Raw genomic sequence first — 22,317 nt, forward strand, 5'->3', positions numbered from 1 at the left:
GGAGAGCTGCTGACAGAAATCTATCTGCCAGATGTACAGTACTGTACCCAAGCCCTCTGCCCACACAGCTCAGCAGAAAACATCTCACACGCTTGCTGGGCTGACTTTGCCTCGTAGTCCTTTCATTTCTCAGGGACATTATCTCTCGTATCAAGAGATTTTCACAGAAACACTAGAATCCCTGTTCCAGAGAAAGACAGGATAGGTCACAGCGAGCATGCAGCAACACTTTGCGGAGAGAAATACAGCAAACGTGTTCTGGAGGAGCTGCCAACTATGTTCCACAAGGGGGTCTAAAAATGTGAGGCATGTCTGAACTTCTTTATCTCAGAGCTCTGTAACCCTGAGCCCTGAGTAATAGACCAGAAGGGGGCAGAGAGAAGCAGAAGAGGAGAGCAGGCCTTAAGGGGAAGGGTGGGAGGAGAAGGGAGGCAGCGAGAGAGCATGACAGAGCCACCTGGAAGACCTTCAGTGGTGAGCTACAGAGGACAAAGCCATCGGACTGGGCTCCCCAGATTCCAAAGTCTACTGACATTTGTTAATCACCAACCGGTCTCTCTGCATCGGTGAGCTCTGCCAGCAGTCACACCCTCTACTCAAACTGGCTGACAGCAGCTGCTCTGTCTGAAAGAGGGCCTTTGAATAAGCCAGCATTAAGCTGATTAGAAGTACAGAGGTTTTGTCCTTAACTGTTGGTTAGTGCGACCATCTCATGCCGTCGGGTAGAGAAAAATCCACTGAAGTGTTGTGATATTATTATATGGCATCCTGGCTACAGATAATTCATCTGGCAAACAAGACAGGACGTGCATCTTGTCAACCAGCACACCCTCAATAATGAATGACCCATTGATTGAAAATGACAGCCTGCATTTTAAAGAACAAATACAGTGGCAGTAACAGCAGGTAGCCAGAGCCATAATGGATTTTTTTTTTGCAGAGATGAGATGACAACATTAGAGAAAAATCAATGCATTTTTATTTTCAAGAAAGTTATTAACAAAAGAGAGAGAGGGATAGAAGTGCAAAGCTAATCAACTCTGTGATCTTTGGTCCATGGTCTCCACCAGGTTTTCTCAGAAGAGAGCAAAAATACAGCAGAGAAAGATCTCATTGCGTCTGCAAGAAGAGCAGAAAGCATTGCGTCACTAGACCGGTGAGAATGTGGCCTCTTGCACAAACAGGAGATAGCGAGCTGAAGATCAAGATGGCTACTCCCATCCTCTGATGTCATCAGCCCTGAAGAACTCAACACACAGGATCTGATAGTGTGCTTAACAGTTTGCCATAGACAAATAACACACCGCTTAATATAATGCCACAATCTATGGCCTTAAAATGACCAAAGACTTAAAAGAGAACCTCCCCAACAAAAGTAACAGGATACTGGTTGCAAGACAATTGTACTGGTTTGGCATTTGTACATATATCCACCTGCTCCATATAGACAAATGTGAAGCTGAGACAAATGAGACAACTGTAACACATATTAAAGCATCACAAATACATGTGTACATTTTCTCACTTGTCGACCACAAAGGGTCAAAATCAATGGTTGTATTTCAGATGAGTTGTATGTTAGCACTGGTTCACCGCAGGGGTGTATCTTGAGCCCCCTGTTGTTCACATTGCATACTCATGACCCTGAAGCATCCAATGCTAATAATGTGATAATCAAATATGCCGATGATACAACTATCATTGGGCTGATTAGTTCAAACGATGAATCTCATTATCGCGAGGAGGTGGAGAATGTTGTTCAATGGAGCAAGGAAAATAACTTGCTTTTGAACACTTCAAAAACATGTGAACTTGTTATTGATTTTTGTCACAATAGGAATCATGTGCCTATTACTATCCATGACTCCGATGTGCAGATTACTGAGAAATGTGAATTTTTGGGTGTGACTCTTTCGCATGATTTGAACTGGAGCTCTAATACGACTAAAATTGCTAAGAAAGCGAGAGAGCGCCTCTTCTTTTTACGTAGGCTTCGAGAGTTCACTCAAAGCACTAAGATTCTTTTGAACTTTTATTATTGTGTAATTGAGAGTGTCCTAACTAGTTGTATTACTGTATGGTTTGGTAATCTCACCTTGAAAGAGAAGAAGTCTTTGAACAAAGTGGTTTGCTCAGCCAGCAGGATCATTGGCTGCACTTTGCCGCTCCTGGAGGTTACATATAAAGCTAGACTTTTGAATCGAGCTTTAAAACTTGCTAATGATGCTTTAGGCCATCCTGCAGGGGCCTTCTTTGAGATGCTTCCCTCAGGGAGAAGGTATCGCTCTGTCAAATGTTCTACCGATCGCCATTTCAACAGTTTCTTTCCCCAAGCTGTGATCACTTTAAACAAAGCACTTTAAATTAGGCACTTTATATCTTATGGATGGATTTTATTGAATAGTGTTTTATTACTGAGTTTTATGTGGCAATTGCTTGTCTGTTTTATGTTATGTCTTTTATGTTTTTTATGTGGTGACATTGCACTTTGAGCTTCTTGCATATTCTTTTCCAATGTGGTTTTATACTGCAAATGGCTAATAAAGTGATAATATGGCTAATATGGTGAAACTAAACACATGACCTTTCAAACTCCAGCCAAACCCACATTCAACATTTTAAGCGTGATGATCACGTTTATCAAGAATGCGCCATAATCTAACTTCAATGTCAAAAATCTTCGCTTCAAAATCAAGTTCTGGATCTTGGTAGTAGTACACCTCACTGCTACAAGGTTGCTGCGCAGGAGATTTGTATACATGAATTCAGCTTTTGCAGCTCTTTGCTGTATTTTATCATACAAGAGACAAGACATCTGCTTCACACCACTAACGGCACAGAGCAGACAGGTTCGTAACCAACAGCATCTGCATGCTGGCACATGTGTAAATACCTAATATTCCGATTTTGTGACAATCAATACTAAAATCCGTGCCTTTTCCCCTTCTCCATTTTTTTTCCCAACCCAACACTTTCCTCACAGCAATAATAAGCACCTGTCTTTTGGGCACATCATTCCACTCTAAAGCACTTCCTGCCATGAAATATGCAAACTTGTGACAGGTGCAATAGAACTATTATTTTAAGGGTATAAGGTTTTAATATACATTGTCAAAAAGAGCGAATATGACGATAAGCAGTTAAATGCACAACTTTTACTATAGGTATTAATGTTGCTAGCATGTAGAAAGTAGCTATTAAAGAGCTCAAAGCATCATGTATTGCTTTTGTATGAAAATAGTTGGAACGGAGAAACTTGAAAACTTCAAATAAAGGAGGTACAATATTTATTTATTTATGTATGTATCGATTGCTTATTTAGCAGGGACAATGCACAATACATGTTTTTTACTAGATATAGCTAAAAGCTAATTTTCATCTGTAGTCTCTGGGCAGAGGCCACATGTCATGCGCAGGTTACAGAGATAAAAGATCAGCTGTAGTAAATCAAAACCTTACACTTATTTATAATATTATTATTTATATTAGCAGCATTGAAAGGCTTTTACTGTGTAGCAGCTGCAGGCATGTGATGTAGACTGAAGTAGGACTGCGACTTGCAAATGTTTTCTTTTTCGATTAATCTGTTAGTTTTTTTTATTAAATGGACGCATCTTTTGGTCTATCAAAAGTCTCAAAAAGGCTGAGAGAAACAGCCCAAGGTGACATTTTCAAATGTCTTGTCTGACCCACAGTGCAAAAATCAAAGATATTCAGTTTAATATTAATTCCTCATGTGAGAAGGTAGGGCCATCAAATGATAAACCACTTTTAATCGATTATGAAATTAGCCAATTAATTTTCTAACCATCACCTCATTGATTAATCATTTCCAGCTCTAAACAGTCCAATTATGTTTACATGTCACTTTTGTGTCATTAGACCAAACAGAAATAAGGAAGGAATAAAAATCACAAGATGCTCTGATTAAAAAAAGGTAGCACAAACAATTCTGACACATACGTGTTGTTTTGCATAGTACTACTGATCTCTTGGCATACAGTATCATATTACCTACACAAATTCATGAACATAGCCCCCAAATATAAAATAAACTAATACTTTACCTACATCTTTATTAGACTTTGTTTAGAAAATCATAGCAAAACAAGACATTGTTCCAGCTGAGGTAGTTTTCTTACTTTTTACTTTAATTTTCCTTATTAAACTCATCAATGTTTTTAACACCTTGGTTTTCAGACAAGCGAGACGTTTTTTGAATGTGAAACACATCACCATCAGGCATTTCCATTCAGCTTCACCAAAGATGTTATTGACAAGCACCGCTGCAAAGTCTTAGACCAGATGTGGAACTAACAGCTATTGATGTTCAATATAATTTTCATTTGTGGATGGATATTGGCCAGTTTCTCCCTTATTAGCAAACTGTCTATGCCTATTTATGTTTATTGGATCACCTACTGAGATATTGTCTTCCCATGCTGTGTGCAAGCCTGCCCGCCAACCCTTGTTATCTCACTTTTTGTTCCAAGTTTAATAAACATTTAACGGCACAACCTGCTTTTCCTGAATGTGTCGAATCTCCGTTTCTCTGAATCTACGCAGTGTTCCTTTACACAAAGTACCATTCTAAATGTGTTCACACATATTTTTAACTCCACCATTACTCAAATTTCATCTGTTTTCCATAATAATTGTGTTATTCCATTAAAAGTTTGAATCATTAACCATTTTTAGCTAAAGTTTCTTAAAGGTCAGTTGTTCTCTTTTCAAACTAAACAACTGACATGAAGCAAGTGCTATATGGAAGGAATACAATTTTAGACTCCTGAGGTGTTGAAGACATGTTATATCATTCTTGTTTTGATTTCTAATGCATTTCCATGGAATACTTAAAGGACCTCTTGGCTGATATCCAACAATACCTGTCTGCAGACAAACCTCTGTGAAGCCTTTCAGTAGCTTTTTGTGTCTGAAGGCTCAAATCATCGTGCTGATGCAAGTATGGGCCAAGTCGAGCAGCAGCAAGAAATATTTATTTTGGCACCAAACCTTTAATCATTCTCTTTACCAGGTACCACTGAGGGTCTTTGAAACCAGAAAGAGTGAGGTATGGCTTTAGTTTCACAGTCAAAGTTTTGTTTTTGATCATCTTACACCTGGTGACTGCATCATCAGGTATAAGATTTTGAGTGATGAGCCAAATGTTACACTATTACAGTTTTGTAGACTGACAGTAGTCATGTGGCACAAATTGATTTGTCAGTCATTTGGCACAAACATAAATGGATATTAATTCTAGATTGGTAGTTATATAATCCTGAAACATATTCAAATAGACTTAATTTGGTGCTTAATGTGGTGATGGAGAGTGGAAGATATACTGATTTGTGAAGATCTGAATCCACCAGGATGTCAGGACCATGGACCAGACTAGAGTTGATTAATCAATTAGTCGACTGACGAAAACGAATTAGCTTTTCTTTGTATATTTATATTTTATATTTATATATGTTTTTAAAGCTACTTCAGTTTTCCATTTTGTCTGTAGAAGATACCTAAACGATCTGAAAGCTGCATTTAAATTTTTGAGAAATCATATCTTCACAGCCCGAGTAAAATCAAGAAATCCCAACATGCCGAAGGGAGCGCTAAATTTGTAGAAAGAGGGCAATATGTGGGGCTACACTTGACAGTGTTCTAAATATATTAAGCATAACTCATAAAACAGGTTGAAAACAGGCTTACTCAGATGGAACACCAGAACAGTTCAGACTCTGCGACTGCCACTTCCATCCAGGCTGGCTTGAGTTGCAAATAGAGCCACCACAGACACTGACTAGAGGGTCAGGACATCTGAGTCACTCCTTCCACATCTGTGGGAAATCTTAACACACCAGGAAACTCACTTAGCATTAGCATCCCTTAACCACACAACAAAATGTGATCTGTAATGACTGCACCTTTGACAGGCGAGCTACTTTCACAACTCTCTATATAAATTAGTTTAATGAAACTATTACTTGTTGATAATTCCAGTAAACATTTCTGGAAGGAAGCTATAATCAATATTTTTATATTAACAATGTATCAATCCTCATCAGCATCAATTATCAACTCAATCTTCAGCTCTCCCTGGCTTTATAAAGCCTTACAGCATTTCAGCATATTCTCAACTCTAAGAACTCACTGTCCACTGCCTGCTCAGCACCAAACAGACACAGTTAGTGACTAGCTGGTGAACACAGTGGAGCGTTTAGCAACGAAAGAGCCAAATACACAGATTAGCCATAACATTATGACCACCTGCCTAATATTGTGTAGGTCCCCTTTTTGCCTCCAAAACAGCCCTGACCCATCATAGGCTATACTAGACTACTCAAGGTGTGCTGTGGTATCTGGCACAAAGATGTTAGCAGAATATCCTTTAAGTCCTGTATGTTGGGAGGTGGGGCCTCCATGGATCGGGCTTGTTTGTCCAGCACATCCCACAGGTGCTCGATTGCATTGAGATCTGGGTGGGGGCCAAGGCAACACCTTGAATTTGTTGTTGTGTTTTCTCAAACTATTCCTGAACCATTTTTGCTTTGTGACAGGGCACATTATTTTGCGAAATGAGGCCACATTCCATCATGAAATACCGTTTCCATGAAAGGGTGTACATGGTCAGCAAGAATGCTTGGGCAGGTGGTACGTGTCAAAGTAACATCCATATGAATGGAAGGACCCAAGGTTTCCCAGCAGAACATTGCCCAAGCAAAGCAAACGCAGCCGGCATTCACGTGATGTAAAAGAAAATGTGATTCATCAGACCAGGCCACCTTCTTCCTGTACTCCGTGGTCCAGTTCTGATGCTTACATCTCTATTGTAGGCGCTTTTGGCATTGGACAGGGGTCAGCATGGGCACCCTGACTGGTCTGCGGCTACGCTGCCCCATATGTGTGACACCTTTCTATCAGAACCAGCAGTAACCTTTTCAGCAATTTGACCAACTAGTAGCTCGCATGTTGGATTGGACTACAAGGGCCAGCCTTCACTCCATACATGCATCAGTGAGCCCTGGCCATCCATGACCCTGACCACTTTTCCTTCCTTGGACCACTTTTGATAAGTACTACTTACCACTACAGACAGGGAACACGTTCTCTTCTAAGTTGTTCTGGAAAAGTACGACTGTTTCCCAAAACTGTTGTACCTTGTTGGTACCACGTTGGTTTGAACTAACTTAGTCTGAACCAATATAGTTCGAACTAACATGTTTCCAGGCACGTTTGTCTGACTTTCACAGCGGGAAACTCACAAAACGTTGTCATATTCTGCCTAAATATGACAGTTGTGTCCATTATTAAGTGACATTATTATGCTAATTTATTATTTTGGCTTTTATATTCTAGTTGTAGCTATACTGGCAATAACAAGAAAACCAACAATAGTAGGCTATTAATAAAATCAACAATATAAATAATATATAACCTAATAATTTTAATTTAGCCTAAATATGTAACTGTTTTAGAGCAATAGCAGCATTTTAGAAGAAAAAATTAAGAACTATTAGCGATTACAAAACATTTAGTAAAATATGTTTAATCTGCAAGTAGCTTAATTTCGCCAATTTAATACTGTTATGAATGCCTTGGCCGCAATTACATTTAAAGTCTTGAAAATAGCTCAGTGTGGTAAGTGGCTACGCTTGAGAATGTTCTCTAGTGAGACAGACACGGGTTCAAATTCTGTGAGTTCTCAGTGATTTATTCATTACAGTACTTTAATGAATTTTATGTCTCTTTTTATATTTATTTTTGTAATGAAGACTAGAGAACACCCATCTTCCTCACAGAAATGTATGCATGAACGTAATATTAAGTCTTGTATTTACATTCTCTGTTTTGTCTTTTTACCTTTGTACTGGGTAACTCATTTTACAGTTATTGTTAGTTAAGTTATTGTGAACAAATGGGTAATCTGTGAGAAAATCACCTGCTGTTTGTAGATGGTCAATACTACTTGAATTAATGCAAACCTAACAGTTTGACCCGACAAATACATTTAAAATAACTTTTACAACTACATAAAAAAAAAAAAACCTTCACCTTAAACATGTTTGTACAGCAAGATTATCTAAACATTCCCTGCTTTACTCACATTATATCCACCTCCTAAGACTGCATTTTCTCCTTTCTGTGAAGTAGTCACCGTGAACTAAGCTTCTAACCACAGGTCCGGAGTTGCAGTTCGAACTCTGCAACAGTGGTTGCGAACGTTTGTCGGAACTATGGTTTCGGGGAACACCTGCGTCGCTTAACGATGGTTTGTACTATGTAAGTTACCATCGTAGTTACCTCCATAGTTCGAACTAGGGTTTTGGGAAACAGTTGTGTTGCAACTGCATTGTTCCAACCAAGGAAGTTGCTACCGTAGTTAGCAACAATGCTTTTGGGAAACACACCCCTGGTTGGAACATTTCTGTTTTTAAGTCACTGAGGTAGCACTGTGTGATATTAACAAGCAGGTGTTTAAAGAGCAGTCAGTTCCTGAGACCTTCAAAAATAATTTTAAAAATGTAAATAAAATAAGATGACTTTTTCAACAGTATTCTGGGGCCAGACACATTTATGACATCCTTTTCAGCTCATTCCTGCTGTATTATTTATAGTGAACAGACACAGGGCTGCTATCAACAGCCAAAGGGTAACCAGGAAGCATAATTAACGTTTGGACTGTTGGCTAACATTCAGCCATATGTGCATGTGCCTACATTCTCTTAGCCATGCATGCACCACATTCATAAGAGAAAGAACACAAATACACACTCATGCACATGGTCACCCAGCCCCGTCACCACCTCAAACACACACAAAGGTCTGAATTCCAGCGTCAATTTCTCATGGCTTTGCCTCATCTGAAGGTTTCAAAACACACACATTAAAGGAATGAGTTCTGAATGTGGAGGATCACCCAAGAATTTCTCATTATACACTTTAAGGTTATTCAGGTTCAGATGCCCTCAAACACAAGCCAGCCAGAATTACAGCGTCTGGTTTGGGGTGATTCTTTGGCCCGCATGCAGCTTACACCCTTGTTGGCTCACAGTTTGGCTTTTATCTGTCGACACTGTAGCAGATAACAACACTAGTTCAAAAGAGGAAAGCTGCTCTGACCTGAATGACCTTCATATTCCAATAGTGTACTGCTGCCTAATCCGTTCACAGAAGAATAATATATTGACAGATACAACCACAACACAGAATGGGAGAATAACATTGTATTAGTAAGGATGTAAAGTGGAGATATTCTATGTGTGTATCACTGATGCTCATCATTTTGTGGTTTTTCAGATTTTCATGAAAAGCAATTGATTTAAACTTCCTTTCACGCTATTGCTATGTCCCCTTTCACCCAAAAGTGTTGGGTGTCCTGCAATAAGAAGACGCCAAGGTTTACAGTAAACAAAGTCCTCATGCATAAAGGAGAGCTCAGACAATAAAGAGTTGGGAGAAAAGTGAACAAGTGAATAGACACAAGAGAAGGGCTTCAATGAAGAGCTTAATTATTAGTCCGTTTACTATTTCTATAAAATGTCCACAAATAAGTGACAAATGCAAATCTCAGTTTCCAAGAACCCAATGTGATGTCTTGACCAACCGATAATTTACTTTGGTTTGTGACCATATACCTGCAAAACTTAGCGTCAGGTGTACTTAAAACGTAATGCTAATCAAATGTCAGCATGCTAATATGTATATATATATATATATATATATATAAATAAACTAAGAAGGACAACATGGTAAATATGACTGGAACCACAAATGACTTTAGCTGGTAGTGTTAGCTGTCACTTTGGCCTCTAATATACCTTTTCTATTGCAGATGTATATAAACATGTAATAATAATAAACTTCAATGGGTAATATAACAGACTTTGACATTGGAATTAATTTATAATACCACAATCCACCTGAATCTGACAGATAGATATCTTGTTACTTTAGTCCTGATGAGCTGTCTCAGATCTGTTTCATTACAACAGTTCTCGGGTGATAAGAACAACAGTGAGCTGGACAAGTGACCTCACTCCTGTGATCAGAGCATAGAGCTTTCTTAAATGATGTGATCACATGGTGCTGCTCATTTGAGGATGTCTGAATACACAGAGATGAGACATCGATCCCACCTGGCCGATCAATGTACCAGGCCTTTTTCAGAGCAGATGCGAGGAATCAATAATGTTCGGTATGAACATTTTGTCATAACATTCATCAGACATCTGCTGGAATGGAATGAAAGGGATGCGTATGGCATGAAATACAGCAAGGGAAAAAAGCAGAATAGAGCTGGAAATACAACAGTTATACCATCACACACCTCCCTGTAAACTGTTGGCATACATATTAGCTTACAATATTTAGATTTCATTATGTTAAGGTAAAATTACATCCAGACTTTAGGGAAATCTCTGACTATGCATTTTTTTTTAGATTCTGTTTATTTATTTTTACATCAATATGCTAATAAACATGCAATATTAATCCTAAAATAAATCAACAGCTATGCAGCTACACATCTGGATCCTAATGCTGAGACCATATCATGTTAATAATGAAAAAAACAACTACAAACGTGGCCAAAAGTCCAAAGTGTCTCTGAGAGTGGCCAAAAACATCAACATTGTCATAAGATATTATCAGCCACCTGACTAAAAACGCTGGCGTTAATCTGGCAACAAATCTGTTTCAGGAAGCATATGGCATTCAAAAAAGTAGGTCAACCAGTAACCAAGCTAACACGGCCTTGACCAGAAACATTGCTCTAACACACTATCTCAAGCCACATGTCCATCTGAAATAAATCTGATGTAAAGCAAAAATACTCTGCATTAAAGCAAGATTATGTCATTTTTGAAATGAGAAAAACACATTCTACAAATTAGAAGGAGAATTCATAAGACAATTAAACGCACCCTTGCTCAGTTCAATACACTCAAGGGCTTTGCAACTACAGCCTTACTTGGTCTGTAGTAGCAGATCACCAGTAACCTAAATGGTGATTCATGTTAGCAAACTTTAGATATATATTACTCTATAACTGACTTCACTGAGTCAGTTCTTTGACCTTATGGCTCTTTTCTGCTTGTACTACCGTTAAACTACATTTTGGCTTTTACAATCATCCAGTAATTGTTGCTGTTGAGGCAAAGTTACATAGAATCACTGTAAATGGAGATAAAAAAGGTCTGCCCATTGTATTGGACTGTCCTGTTTGACTACACAGGTTCAATTTTGGTGACAAGAAGTGTTTTTTCTCTGCAGGTATTAACTTGCGTAAAAAAAATTTTTCATTAAATTTCAATTTCATATTTTGTTTTTACTTGCTTATTTTCTACATTAAGAAGTGACTTCAAATGCAGCTTCCTTTTCAGAGTTGGTGTTTTCAGACATTACACAGAAAAAAATACCTTTTCTGCATATGTGGATCAGGGATATTTCTTTTCAGCCATAATAAAATATGAAACTCATTTTTGATTGTCCCAAAAAACGTCTTAGTCTCTTATACTATTCTCTTCCCCTTCTAGCTAGCACAGCAGCTGTGTAGTATTATGAGTATTGTCCTTAAGGTAATGACCTGTACTCGATGTGCCATTGCTCTATATTTAGGAATTAAGATCAAAACCTTCTACCTTGGTTTCATCGGATCACAAGTTCCACTTCCTGTCATGAGAAAGAACCACATGCTTGCATAGTTAACGTGCTTTTTGGTGATAAGTATTCTTCATCGTGTTGCCCCTCAGCGTAGAAGTGTTCAGAACACATAAAACTCTTGCTAAGCGCATGTTGTGGATAGACTCTGCAATACAGTTATTTTTAGCCTGCTGTTGGCCTCTTGGTAGTTTTTCCTTTAGAGCTTCCTCTTTACATGACCATCCATCATAGAAAGATGACCTGATCTAGATACGATCCTGATGGTGCCATTATTCCTCAAAGTCTTCAAGTTTGTCTTCACTATGTTCAAGAAAAACACAGTAAATCTAATTTTAAATCAGTTTCCTAATTGGAATCTTTCAGTAGTAACATCTTTATTCTTTTTTCATTATGTTTTATAGCTCCAGCACTTCAGCTAAGTCTGATACCGGGTGAACTGTGTTTTTATTCTCTTGTAGTAACATTTTAAAAACATTGTGTTGACACTTTGACATTCACTGAAACTCTAGTTTCATACAATTTAATTAGAATCATTTCATTTAATTTAAGTAAAATTGGCTTACTTCTTGATTTCAAATGCAAATAACTGAATCTTAACACAACAACCTTTTATTAATGATGTATGCGTATACTTAAGCAAACCAAATATGGGTCCAGCCTTTTATGCTCAACTTTCTTTTACTGGTTACTTTAACGGACTGAACTGTGTCTGGAGTTTTGGTGACCATTCAGGAAACCAGCTCAGTAATTCCAGATTGTCTCAGAGGACTGGTAAATACAGGTGCAGAGCCTTTCAGACGCTGCAATCGAACGAGCTTTGCTGATCTGTCTGCAGCCTGACCTTCACTGGTGTCACATTCAGAGAGCGTTAAAAAGAAACACTTCACTGCTGCAGGTCCGGGCGACCCTTAAAGATGCCTGGAGAAGAGCTTACCACCATTCTAATAAGTTAAATGCAATGGGTGTTTACACAATATTTCTACCCTTAAAACTGGTAAAATTCATGCTCGGGATGTCACCTGATTGGACATCAGAATTAATGCTTTACATGATATGAGCACGTGCCACCTTGGTAAGAAAGAACCATAAGCAGAATCTAGAGGATTGAAGGATTTTGATCTTTGGACTTATTATATACTTTGGAAGTATTCTGCTGACTGAGGCCTTCAAGCAAGTCCCCACATCAAACAGAGAAGCTGAAAGAGAGAGGGAGGAATTCCATTAGAATGGCTTCCAGTTGCAATACTATGCTAATCCCAGGAAGAGATCATAATTTTCTATTTTATTTGTGGGTCATCCATACTGCAAGGTCAGACAGCGCCTGTGTCAGTCTGTCTCTCTCTGACAGCTGGTTACCTGACATCACCCACCCAGTCAGGCGGCCTTTAATACTTAATATCACTACGCTCACTCTCCTCTTTATTTTATTTCTTTTGCAAACCAAGACGTTACTTTCTCAATCAAACAACATCCAACTTCCTAATTATATGTTTCTCTCCACAGTTGCACCACAACAAAAAAAAGAAAGAAGCTGGCCATCATGGTACACGTAACATGGCTCCAAGGGGAGCCTTTGTGTTAAGCAAAGGGTTTGGTTTGTTCCTTCTGAAAAGGAGGACGGCTGCAACACAGCGCATTCAGTAGCAACATTTGACCTCTTTTGCACAGAAGATAATGACCAAGAAGACTAGGAGGAGACAAGAATTAATGGACATCTTCCATGTGGCCACTGTCTTCAGGTTGTCATGGTGAAAACTCACCATAAAAAGATAAATAAATAAAAAATCCAACTCCATTCAAAATGTAGCTCTTACAGTCTTTCACATCTCCTGCATTTACGTTTTAATCACGAGCCTTCAGAGATATTTATGTGACCTTCAAGCTTGAAATTTTCACAAAGCAGCAAAACAAGGGGCTGGTAAATCCCTCAGCTAAAGCCTGCTGGGTGTGAAGGTTAGATAATGAATACCCTTACATAGTCGCCCTCTTCATTGCTGTTAACCAAACCAAAAATGAATCTTTTCATCTAAGCCGATCGTTTTTTCTAGCCGCCGCGTGCCTGTTCAATGCAACAAAAAAAAAACATCACATAGAAAATGCCAGTAATAACACAAGTCAGAAACCAGGTAATCAAGTTGTTGAGGGAAGATAAGAGGTGCAAGCAAGCAGACATGCATGAGTTTTAGTTCTCTGGAAACCTACTGCTCAACCTCCCTTAGTATAGCCATCTCACTTGGCCGCTCTCTCTCTCTCTCTCTCTCTCTCTCTCTCTCTCTCTCTCTCTCGGGGCTGACAGAATTATCTTCTGGATCAGAGCTGAGGCTGGGCCAACGCTCCACACAGAGGACTCCATTTCACACAGCCAGCCCCACTGTGGCCAAGGAGACACAGCCAATCATGCTGGAGTGTCAGTGGCACGGCCATCCACCATTTTGTGCTCCTCAAGGTCTTTGACTGTCCTGCTCAGCTGAGTGGAGCTGCCTCTGCTTGCGCTCTGCTATCTTGTTACACAGATGGAAGTGTTTAACTTTAAGAGCACCGACCTGAGCGAGCAGCTTCCCCTCCTGTCTGTTCCTCTGCAGACTGTCATGGCAGTCAGCAAAAGCAGAAGTGAGATGTGTGGTTTTGTTCCCTGCGAAGATGGCCACCTCATGGGCGGCTCTGCTGTTCTTCACAAGCTGAAGGCAACGTCCTAAAGAGATCTGAGGAGTGCACGTCTAAATATGGAGCTTTCGATCACCCTGTTACACAAACCTTTAAGAAGATATGTGTAAGCTTCTGTAGATAACATTATCAAATACAGGTGACCCAAAAACATGTTTTAGTGCTTCCATGAGAGAGGTAAAAAAATTTTTTTTGCAGACTGAAAAGCATAAAAGATAAAACTCGGGGCAACCCTCAGCAACATGATTAAATATTCCATCCAAAATGATTAAGTGCACAATTTAATTAATTGCCTTGGGCGTGATTATTTTTGCAATTTTATATGGGAAGGAATAGGTAGATATATTTGGTTTTCTCAAGAGGTTTCTTCCCCCGAGCTTGAAGAGAGAAATTCTCAGAAAAAGAATTCCATCAAGTACAGTACACAAGTAGGCTACAGCAAGAAACAACATGAATTTGTTTGCAGCTTCACCCACAAAACTAAAGTCTAAACCATTTGTGATCACAGTCAGGCATTTGAGGCTGCTTCATTCAGATGTCCTGAAAGACACGGGTTCATGGGTTAAACAAACACCACTAAAGAGTCAGGAAAGTGAAGGATGTCCAAGGACAGATTTTGGAGAGAAACCAGGAAGTGTTTTTCCACCAAGACAATTACTCCAGGAAACCTTACATTCCACGCAGCCTTGTAGTCCATCTCTCCTAGGAAACTATTTCCTGACATAAATCAATCTGCTGCTGTCTCAAAAAAATATCTCAGACAACATATATGGATAGCTGGGAACAAACACAGACTAAGGTCAGTAAAGTATGCGATTTGTATGATGTTACTGTGATGTGACTCCCTTCTTACTATGATCAAAAGGAAAGGCTCTCATCGCGTCTCAATCAAAAGTCTGATTCCTGTTTTCCCTCTGTCTATTAAAATGTCTTCAGCGGTATCTAATTCTACCAATTCACCAAAAAAGAACAAAAAAGATTACAAGAAAAGGCTGTGAGATGCACTGAAAGGTTTCTTGTGAGTGGTGCTCAGTGGACAACTGCCAGAAAACACTGCAATGCTGACTTCCTTGTAAGCCTGACATGGCAGTTACTACAGTTACAGGGAGTGGGTGAGGTTACAAGCTAGTCAGGATGGAATATTTCAGAGTGACCAAAAGAGGACACGGGAAGCAGTAAAAAAAAAAAAAAAAAAAGAGGGGGGGGGGGGCTGAAAAGTCAAACTCAGTCTGGTTTACTTGCAGAAAAGTTGAAGGATAGACAATTTCTCTGGATAGCTTTTTTGAAGTTTATCTAAGAAGAGAAGAGGTGAGGTTCCTCTCCAGGTTCACCAAACCGACCTCTTGAGGCAACAAGTTTGAGAAGGGAAAGATGAGAGACCCATCAATATTAACTTACCAAACCTCCTTTCCAAGCTCTTAAATATTTAATCGTCCTTGGACAGCTCCGTTGCTTCGTAGGCTGAGCCAGTGTGGATCCCTTCTACAAGACCACTCCTGTTCCTGCTCAATGAAGGCCTTGTCTGGTGGCACCACACTGCCCAAGGAACGGGCGTCTCCAAAGAATTCAGGATTTTTTCCACCACAGGCAGTTCGAGGCTGACAGAGTTGGTTCACTGTGTCTTATTAGAGAAGGGCATAAATCCTGAATTCAGACTGGAAACCCGAGTATGCCGTGATGGCTTAATTTGTCCCGCTGGACAAACTGTCACATCGACCACTTTACACCAAAAGTCTTCACTTTCTATAAATCTTACCCCTGTGTGCTTCACATACGTGTGCTGAAAAGGCTAGCAAAGACAGGCTTAACTGTGAGCTATACTGACCTACAAGGAGGGGAATGGTGACAACTGAACTGTTGATGTTCTGAAGGAAAGCAGAGAGGAGAAACCAGTTCTGCAGCGGCGCAACGTGGCAACTGACAACAGAAACTGGAATGACACCTCTAGCAAGCCACTTCCTTGTTCCATTTAAACCCTAACATGATGTTGCTTTTTGGTTTTTCAACTGGGCCTATACCTAGTTACACAGCATTCAATTATTCATAGGATCCTGGCAGATTTTTACTGTAACAATGCCACGCTTTTACATCTAAATCAAACATCTAAATCAAGAAAGAAACATGTTTATGGTGTGAGGAAGGTCAGCAAAACGCAAGAGAAAGTAGTGAGGTTTTTGCTTTGCTGTAATGACTACTGTGTTTTGGATCTGGGGCCTGTGTGTTTCAGCACACTTACAAGTGTAGCAGCAGGGCCAGGCTGCATCTCATGAGCCATGCATCATGTCAAGAAAGCACTCACTGGAGCATTTCAATTTGCTTTTGTGCGTCTCCCTGGCCTTCTTCACTGCCCCAGGTAGAGAAGAATGGAGGAGTGCATCACCCAATGTGAGTGAGTGAATGAGAGAGAGGGAGGGAGAGCAGCTGTGTGTGTGTGTGTGTGTGTGTGTGTGCGTGTTTGTTTGCGTGTGCATGTGTGCAAGAGACACAGAAAGAGTATCAGAGTGAGTGATGAGCTTCACAGCCACTTCCTTCCAGCATTCAAACCATCACACAAGTCTCTCTTGTTTAATCCTCTGTCCTCTCTGTCGAGCTTTTTTAAGCATAATCCTGAAATACCTTGCAAAAATCCAGTTATGTAATTTTTTTTCTGAAAGTATCTACCATAGTTCAGTCCTGGCCCGTCACCTTAAAGCTGAAGCACAGCAACAATGTGTGCTAAATATTTTACATGGAGGTAAAAAGTCAACCAGTTTAATATGGATAGCCTTTGTAGCACTCCAAACATGATACAAATCTTAAGTCAGGCACATATTTGGACCATGAAGCTACAAGGGTAAAAATAAATATGAAGTTTAGATGTTCTGACAGCATCTTAGCACTGTGTGAATGCTGTGCGAATATTATCAATTGAGTATATTCAACAAATTACAACAACTTCAGAAATATGAAGCTGTTAGAGGAAGGGCCGGATAAACGCACAAAGGGGCCCCGGAGCAAAAATGAGCAGTGGGTCCCTGCTGAGCCCCCCACACACATATTGCCCCAGTGTGTCCTAGTAAGTCCTGGAAGCCAACCAGTCTCTACGCTGGAATACAACGCAGACCCAGGTTTTCTGTATGTCAGGTAATCTGTGATAAATTAATAAAACACACATTTGTTTCAAGATATGTACCATGTAAGCAGGTTATTAACCAAAATACTTAAAGTTATTTAAAAAATTCAAGTTAGTAGACTTGCAAATAATTATCATTTTCAGTATTGATTAATCTTTTTGTTTTAAAAATGTTTTTAAAAAAAGTAGAAAGTCCATGTCAGCATATTCATATGTCTTGTTTTGTCTGATTAACAGTTTAAAATCCAAAAGATATTCAATTTACCTACATACAATATGACAAAGAAAAGTAGCAAATCCTCACATTGAGGAAACTGCTTCACTATAACACAAACTAGTGGAAATGCTATACAGTCCTGACCCACACGACCTTAGCTGGTGAGGTGAACTGAAAACCTGAGCACACAGATTAGCTGCTGGTGTAGCATAAATAAGCTTTACAACTGGGAAGGAGTCAAGAATGTGTTGAAGACTTGCGAAAGTTACTACAGGAGCTCTAAGTGCAAAGAGACAGCACACACAGTGTCAGTATCCCCAAGACAATCTGTGTAGATTCCTCAAAAACATGTTTAAGAAAGAAAGAAACACCCCAGTTACATCGACAGTTAAATCACTGGGCTCATTTGCAGAACATCCACCATCCACCAGACTATAGCCTACACCCATCTGCGAAACAAATGTGTCGACCGCAGCAGATTCCTGCCCGGCCGTCCTCCTTGAGAACCTGTTTGCCCTGCCACGCCAGGGAGAAGGAGCATCGCCACCATTTTGATTGCTCTTCTCAGCCCCAGCATTGTCGCAGCACAGTGTGTCAAGCTCACAGTCTCCTTGTCAGCAAGATTTCACACAGTGGCCAGGGGAACTGCAGAGCACAGCCACACACACACACACACACACACACACACACTACAGCTGGCAAACACACCTCCTTCACTCTCCTGACAGACTAGTCAACAGACACATTTAGGATATAATGTGTGAAAAGTCAACAAGGGATATACTGTGGACACAGAGTGTGTTACAACATACAGCATGTTATCAGATGACCAACAACCTAATCCTTTAGCCCAAATAACTTTTAAAGTCATTATTCAATGCCTGAAAATAAATAAGTACAATCTTTCAATAACAGGCACATGTGTCGCCAAATAAACAGAAGGGGGTCCACCAGTCCCTTTGTAAATAATTAGTCTATAACTTAGGAGTAAGACAATAAACCAGAAGACTTTACTTTTGAATTTAGAGCCATCACAGAGCATGTAGATAACAGATAGAGGTCAAATATGTCCAAAAATTTATTCAAAACAAAAGCAGAGAATCATCTTGAGAACTTCCTTAAAGAAACTATCTGCAAAAGCCATTACTTCACTCCCACACACAGAGGGGAGAGAGAGAGAGAGAGAGAGAGAGAGAGAGAGAGAGAGAGAGACCACTTTGTTGAACATTAACTACCTGCATGGCCAAAACGCTGCATTATTCAGCATTAAAATTCCTATCTCATTCATGTGTCCCTCAGCCAATCACAGTCTCAAACACTGTAGGCCTAGCTGTCCTAAAGTGCCACCTGCAAATCTTTCAAAAATAAAATAAAATTAAATCCCACGTATTTACAAGTCCAAATTGTGTTTAATCGTGTAAATGAAAGCAGCAAGTTCATGGAGTTAAAACACTGAAGTTAACCTTGAAAGCCCCCACGACAGGATCTAACCTCACTTTTCAGAGTTCTTCTGCTTCCTCTAAACTTCCGAGCTGAAAACGCAGAAAAAAAGCAGCAAAAGAAGAGGAAGCAGAAGCAGCAGCAGCAGCAGCAGCAGCAGAAGAAGAACAAGAAGGTTGTGGCCGATTATTTTTTGAACACAACCTTTGTTCTGGCGTGAGGGATCCTGCCTGTCTGACTCCAGGGCTCTCCTTGGAGACTCATCTGCTTTCCTCCATTTTATGGTGAAGCCCTAGTATGACATACCTGACTTGAGACCAGTGACAGCAAACAGGCATCCAAAACAGTGCAGGGGACAAGCGGGTAACAATGTAGCATAAAGCACCAGGAACAAAAACAAAAACATTAGAATAAAAATATGTCAAAGCCACGCTGCGCTTACATTCATATATCACCACCATCAAGAGATATCTCGCTCCAACCCTGTGGAGAACCGAGTCAAAATCGCCACCAGATATGGTTTCTTTTTTAAAATTGAGAAGAGCAGGGGAGGAGGGGGGAACACATAAAGCCTCCTCACACTGGACATGGCTTTCATAGTGAGTGTGTGTGTGTGTGTGTGTGTGTGTGTGTGTGTGTGACTGGACCAGCGGCTATGCCAGCTCCTCTGTGTCGCTAATGGAGGCTGGTTGGGAGAGGAGAGCAATCCGTGCAATGGCTTCTCCATGAAGCTAACACGCAACAACACGCACGGCCGGAGAGGGGACGCACAGCCGGGGCCAGTAATTCCCCTGGCCAGACATGTCAGAATAACAAAACACTCCGCTCCGGTGCTGCCGAAACACGCAGGCGACCCCTCTTTACACCGCCGCGTCCATTTCCTTGTGTCACTTTGACAACAAGCCGACAGGCGACATAGCGAGGAAGCGGTAGGTTGGTAAGGATATTAACTGGGAAGCGAGAAGACCCACTTGACTTTGGCTGCATGGGTGCCAGCCGGAGCGCCCACCCGACTAAAATCTCGCCCCGTCTTCCTCTCACAAGTCTGCTGGACCTGGACTAAAATGAGGAAAGAGGGAGGGGGTCAGCTCTTTCCAGGTCATTCACGAGGCGCTCTCCAAATTATATCCCATGATCTACCATACCGACGTTCTCGCAGACCTTGAAAGCCCAGCCGAAATCTTGGCGAAACTGGAAATATAGTGCAAGATGGAAAAACTCACTGGTACAATCTTCTCCTCAAGCGATCCTCCCAAAAGTTGTCCTCGTATTTCATGCGTGCGCCCGGTCGGTCTAATGGATGATCGCCATCTTTCCTGCTTCTCCTTTGCTGCAGCTGCAGATGACCTGAGATCCGTCTGTCTCTGAATAATGAGCAACCACACAGACAAGGAAGACAATCTGCAAAGCAGGCTACACAAAGAAGTTTGGGAGACTAGCAAGCACCAGAGGGTGCACAAGAGTTTACGATGAGACGAGGGAGCATCAGCAGGATGGACAACGTCTATGTCTGAGAAGCTCATCCTTCATCTAGACTGAAGTCAGATAGCCTGCAAAGCCTTATCAGCGGCTCAGACCACCAACATGCGGGCAGTGTGAATTTTATATAGGCTTTCCATACCGTGTCTGCCACGTCATGGGGTTATCTGCAGTTCACTTTGGCGGCGATGATGCTGCTTCACACTTCAACAAGATAGACAAACAGATAGAGACACATATATATATATATATATATATATATATATATATATATATATAGATAGATATATAAATTCAAAGTTGACACACATCCCAAATGTATATAATAAATATATCAAAATATATTAATTATAAAATATTTAAATACATAAAAAAAAACACCACTCACATTCAACACTGCCTCCATCCATTGATCAGCCCCACCCCCCAAAAAAGGAGATTTATCATTTTAATTCAAATAAAACCAAAACAATAAACATTTTACATAAGAGTGTTAATTCATCCTGTCCTTCATTAAGAAAAAAAAGGCTTATTTATGTGTTGCAGTATGCTGTCATTACACTGTTACTGTAAAGTAGACATGCTGCTGCTGCTGCTGCATGCTGCTGTCCACCAGCTGCTAACAAAGAGGGAGCCGAAGACAAAAGGTGCAGGGCCCTGCTCAGATGTATGTCAGTGTAAGGATGGGGTGGGTGTGGGGGTTGAGCGCCAAGAAGGGGCATGCATGAGAGGGTGGGTAGCGAGGAGAAGGGTCTACCTTGCATGATCGAGCGACTATAATGTCATCTGAGAACATTTATCTGCCTCGATGGCTTCTGCTGAAAATAATAAACATGTGTTAACCAACCCTTATTACTATGAATGTTGCACTTAAGTATATTTGGAAAATTGACGCACTAAGTGTTCTTGACATATTACTGCACTGTGAGAATTTTACAATGACAATTTCATGAAAAACGTAGACTTCAGAGTTCTTATGTCATGAGCACTTATCTTCATACACTCAGACTCTAAGTTAACACTTTTAATGCATTACATGATGTAACTTTTTTCTATAACTGATAAAGTAAGCCCCGCGACCCTGTACGCAGGATAAGCGGTTGACAATGGATGGATGGATGGACGATAAAGTAAGACACTGATGGATGGATGGACGATAAAGTAAGACACTGAAAGTTATCTATACTTGAGTCTAGAACAAATGTTTTGTTTTGCAGAATTATGGGAAAATACAATAAAACACATACTAATACATGTCATTATGTTAATCTAAATGCCACTATATTAATTTTTAATACCTGTTCATAGTAATTACTGTAATTACACAGTATATTACTCTGTGTGAGTGAGATGCATTGTGTTTTACTTTGTCTTTTGTAGACGGTAGATGGCAACAACATCTTCTCTGACTACAACAAAAGCATGTTAACTGTACTACACAGGTTGTTTTTTTTTACAATTAAACAGCAAGTTTTTATTTATACTCAACAACAAAATGGTTTGAATCCCAGAAATGTCTTTTTTTTTACCCAATAATACTGTCTGTGACATTCAAACACCTGAAACACCTCGGCCACAAATCTTGTGAGCGGGTTCGCTAGTGATTGTTTGCTGATTTACAGGCAGAGACACAGAGAGGAATTAAATTTGTGTAAGATACAGACGTAGTTAATCATGTTTGACAAGTGTTGGTGTTGCCTCTTGCGATGTTCGGTTATGAATTATGGATTGTGGAATACATCTT

The 22,317-nt window shown here is 40.1% G+C and overlaps 1 protein-coding gene across 5 annotated transcripts in view; it reads right to left on the reverse strand.

Annotated features, from left to right (window-relative positions):
• znf462 (zinc finger protein 462) overlaps positions 1–20,647 on the reverse strand; it is a 52,441-nt gene extending 31,794 nt beyond the window's left edge. For 3 of the 5 annotated variants that reach the window (XM_038733422.1, XM_038733421.1, XM_038733418.1), the window contains exon 1: positions 20,318–20,647. The gene's annotated coding sequence lies outside the window, so the exon portion shown is untranslated. Of the gene's footprint in view, positions 1–15,723; positions 16,077–19,536; positions 19,698–20,317 lie in introns of those variants that run through there. The other 2 variants (XM_038733419.1, XM_038733420.1) reach the window with 2 other exon arrangements.
• Positions 20,648–22,317: the final 1,670 nt, after the last annotated feature.

Source organism: Micropterus salmoides, unplaced genomic scaffold (genome assembly GCF_014851395.1).
Source record: "Micropterus salmoides isolate LMB-PRFRI ecotype aquatic unplaced genomic scaffold, ASM1485139v1 Ms_hic_scaffold_20, whole genome shotgun sequence".
Lineage (NCBI taxonomy): Eukaryota > Metazoa > Chordata > Actinopteri > Centrarchiformes > Centrarchidae > Micropterus > Micropterus salmoides.